Raw genomic sequence first — 5,000 nt, 5'->3', positions numbered from 1 at the left:
CCCAGCAGTACTGACCAGACACATTTACCCAAATACGAACACCTTACGCTACTGTAATTTGATGGTATCAATTATTCTTAGAAATATTTCTGGAAAGGCTTGAAAAGTAAAGAACGTCTTGCGAACGTCTTCCTCAGTGCCTAAAATATCTTTTTCAAACACCACATTCACACCTAGTAAACAAATGAATTCAAACCCCCAGGGCGGACTAATCAACACATTTATACTTTACTAATTAAATTAGTCCGCAGAACTTAATCTATTATTGTCTCCGAAGGTATCTTGCTGGAATGTCACTTTTATAAAAACATGTATCCAAGAAAAGTGAACAGCTATCAATGTATCTATTGTTCAAAATTATCACGAATAAAGTTATGGGCCTTTCCTTTTCGACAGTCCCAAATCGAGTCTTTCGATCATGTTTGAGGCATTATATTATTAATGTGCACCATTTATTTAAATAAATATATGCCAAAAAGGATAACATGAAATCGGAGATGCCGTCATTTCGCGTACATGGTGGCCATATTTAATGTTCTGACAGATTATTGAAACAAATCAAGAGATATCATCTCAGGCTACACTAACTTGTCAAGAAGATTAAAACTTGTCTCCAGAGAGCGTATATTAGGGTACTGTAAGGGTCGCTTCTGACATCATATCCAAATTCTCGGTTTCAAGATTACTCTCTTTCTCACAAGTTCCATATTTCGCACTTCGAATATCCATGCAATGTGGTGATACGAAATGAAACCAATATTCTTCATCATGAAGACTCAAACAAAATATTTAAAGTGCTATCGCTTCGCAGACTAGGACAATTGACCAACCTGCTAAAAACTATATCATCTCCAGCAAGGAATTAAGTCCTTGACCTATATAATATGTCGTTGTATTGCTCGATGGAACATGAAACACGATCTAGGTTTTTTTTTCTTTTAAGGGTATAGTAAGCGCCTTGCAAGCCAAAGAGTTCAACTTTTGCTCAAACGTTCCGATTGAGACCTTTAATAATAATTTTCTTTAAAAATCAAGAATTATAAATCACAGGGGTCAGAGTGCGAATTGTCGTGTGAGAGAAACAGATTTCCTACCAACATTTACCGACATTTGGAATTCAAAATGGCTGCCATCCCTGTATAAACCCTATGGGCAAACGTATGTGTCAGATTTTCGAAAAAAAACGAGCTTCCCAAAAACGATAGACCAAAAAGGTATTGAATACATTACAGGGTACGAATATTTCTGTCCTCGAGGCGCAAGCTACCTTAAGGCATTCTGAAAACAAACAGCTCTGAATTTCGCCATACAATAACAACTTGGGACATTTTCTGCATGACACGCTTTGGACAAATTCCTAATTAAATTACACTGGCTGAAATTGCCACTGTAGGTATGGCCTTACAGAGTGGATAACTCCATTCTGGATAAAAGATGGACAGTACAAGGGGCCCGTGACATCTATACATGCACAGTGAAAATTTACTAATTGAAGCAAAGGTTAGTATTACAGAATTCCTCTGTCAGTAACAATGCGTTTTGGTTGTCATGCATATTCATAAAGATAATTAATGTGAAACCATGGTGATATTAACAATGTATTGTTTACCACCATCTGTCCCAACCGCCTTTGTAGTATGTAGGAAACAGATTCTTGCATTTGTTTCGCGTTTTCCATCAATGCTAGCAACAAATTCCTTGCCAGTATGCCTTCATTTGTCCTCCAGCCAGAATGTCGGTAACAAAATCTTCTTCTTTATTTCTCCCCTTCCAAGAATGCCGGCAACAAATTCCTTGCCCCATTGCTTCCTTCGTAAGAACGGCGCAGGCAACAACTTCCAGTATAAAACATGAAAAAGATGCACAGTTTTGATTTCATTACAATTGAAGCCGGGCTTCCTAAGAAAAGTTCAATCGATGCGTGCAGGATATTTCAGGAAAATACCAAATCCATGGATAAAAATAAAACATCGTACTTGACGTGAATAGTGGAAATTATGTGAAGGCCAAAAAAAAAAGATTTGGGACTTATGTTTTTTCACTACATCTCAAAAATAAATCTAGCGCTGTTCCAAGTAGTGAAGAGGCGCCATATTTCACCATAAATCGGCATCGTGCAACTAGCTCCCACAAGAGTAAAGGGATACAGTCGTCGGAACTGCGCTCAAGGGTCGTATGGGACCCATAAAACCAATGCAAACACTGCATCCAAGGCACGATTATGGTGACTGATGAAAGTTAAAACATTTCTGTCATAATCTGCATCGTATAATTTAAATCTTGCAGCCAAGATGATGAGGTGTATCTAGATATAGTGCACGAAATACATTTCTAGTGAACCAGAAATTCACACAGGCGCAGTTCCGATGACTGTTTCCCTTTAAGGATAGATAAAGATCAACATGCATATTGTGCATATTATGCAAATTTATATATTTCAATATTTATGTTTGTTCAGTGTTTCATTATTTTATATTTTCTGTTATTTGCCAATTTATACTTATAAGCGTGAGCACTTATTGACGGTCTAGTTCCATTGTCGCTATAATGCTCGGAGCCCTGTATATTGTCATGCGCGGATGTGAAATTTCCCATGATAACCTTCGGCAATTATTATAGTTTTAGCATTGCCAAATTTACTGACATTGATATACCAGGTGATACGGTTTATGGTGTGATTTATCTACAAATTGCAATTTGTCAAGTACACAATAATCTAACTGGCTTCACCTAATGCAAACGAAAGTCCGCTGTATTGTTCCAAAACATAATACATATAATGTATATAAAGGGGGCAGGACAATAGTAATGCCGATGTGATCACAACTGAAAAGCAAGCAATCTTTAAAAAGTAGGAATACTGGAACCGTAAGTAAACAAGGGTGTAAGGGAGAATGAAGGCATGTTTATAAGTAAGCACGTAGGTCATAAGTAAGCATGCAAGCAAGAGAAAAATGAAGGAAAGCAAATGAGAGAGAGAGAGAGAGAGAGAGAGAGAGAGAGAGAGAGAGAGAGAGAGAGAGATGAGAGAGAGAGAGAGAGAGAGAGAGAGAGAGAGAGAGAGAGAGAGAGAGAGAGAGAGAGAGAGAGAGAGAGAGAGAGAGAGAGAGAGAGAGAGAGAGAGAGAGAGAGAGCTGAATGAGTGGTTAAGTATGAGCGTCGAAAGTGGAAGACTTAAGCTGTTGCTCAAACTTTCATCAGGGACTTTCTCCGCCATTCTATTTCAAAATCAGACTCAAAATTGGGGGGTCACCGTGCAAATTTTGGTACAGTAACTAGAAAAACAAATAACCCAAGGTTTACTGATATTTAAAATTCCAAATGGACGCCATCCCTGTGTTAACTCTATTGACTAAATATAATTTTCGAATTGTTCGAAACTAAGCCGGTAAAAGTTTTCTTACACCAAGAGGTTTTAAATGAACGGCCACAAGTGGTGTATACATGTAAAAGTGTGAGAGTCTATATATCTGTCCCCGGGGCGCATTCTACGATAGGTGAGTGAGTCAAGTGAGCGAGTGCCAAATTACACCGTAGAATTGCGGTGTTGTTATGTGACCGCAGGATTGTTGAACATTTGACTAACCCTAAAGAGTTTCACCTTAATATGTACTGGATTATAGGACATGACGAGCCAATTTGCTCTCCTCTAAGTACGGACATTTCAAGCCAGCATCGCGTTTTACTGACATCTAAAAGGCACTGATCGATACTTCTGTAATGCATGCAGTGTGATCCATTGTATCGCTATTTAATAGCCCATAAGCGTTTTCCTTCCCGCTTAAATAAACATACACTTGCTGTCCATCGCCCACACCCATGTATGAATACAGATTACTCAGAGCAAACTGTTGCTGGGATAACCAATCATCAAAATTAATGTTTTCTATAAAAAAAAACGCTTTAAATTTTAATCAAGATTCACAAATGCGTACCCTGAATATTTTAGTCTCAATCCTCTAAGCCATGAGGATGTCAGCCACCTGTGTGGTTACGCTTACAATATTTTATTCATACGTTCATATTGGAAGTTTTTTTTTGTAATTTTCAGATTGGAAATAGTAATTTCAAGAGGCGATAAAAATGTCACTTCTACATATTTCGACTCTATTGTGTCGAATTTACTTGCAGCGAGAGCAAATCATGCATGCGGACATCCGGCCCGGTTCCGCTAAATTATGTAACAGCTGTTAAAGGATCGCTTCCTCGGGCGAACACATGCTTGCATACATAAGCGTTGTATCACCGCATCCGTTCCAGCATCGCCCCAAACGAAAAAGTGGTTCTACCTGAGCAACAAGTCTCGTTTTCGGCGTCGATTGAAACAATTGATTTTGAGAGTAAGTCCCGCCGGCCATCGAACAGACAGAAGATTGAAGGTGATTCGGAGAGCTTTTAAAAGATGGCTTCAGAAGCTAGGCAATTAAGTGAAAGCCTTATATCTGTTAGCCGTGCTAATCTTCTTTATCTTAAACCTCGTGCTTGTACGGTCGAATTGATCGTTTGTCCTTTGCATGCTGTAAGCCAGAACATCGAACCTTCCATCTAGTTAAGGTAGAACCCGCCTCGGGGACTGACACATATATTCGGACTCTCAAACTTTTACAATTCTTTTCTGATCTACCACTTGTGGGGGTTCATTTAAAGCTCTTGGTGTAAGAAAACTTGTCACCGTCTTAGTTTGTCGAAAATCGAAAAATTTTATTTTTTCTTCACAGAGTTAACACAGGGATTGTGGCCATTTTGAATTTCGAATATCCATAAATCGCGGGTAATTTATAACTCTAGTACCAAAATTTGCACACTGACCCCGATTTTTATTCTTTATTTTTGAAAGAGAATGGCGGAAATATTCCTTGAGGAAAGCTTGAGCAAATGTTTATAAGTCTTTCACTTTCGAGGCGCATACTACCTTACATAACGAGTTTGCAAGAAAACGTTTTGGTCGACCTAGGAGAGCTAATGATACAAGCAAAAGTGAATTATAAACTACCTGGACG

Source organism: Ptychodera flava, chromosome 3 (genome assembly GCF_041260155.1).
Source record: "Ptychodera flava strain L36383 chromosome 3, AS_Pfla_20210202, whole genome shotgun sequence".
NCBI lineage: Eukaryota > Metazoa > Hemichordata > Enteropneusta > Ptychoderidae > Ptychodera > Ptychodera flava.
The sequence above is the reverse complement of the archived record's forward strand: the minus strand, read 5'-3'. Positions refer to the sequence as shown.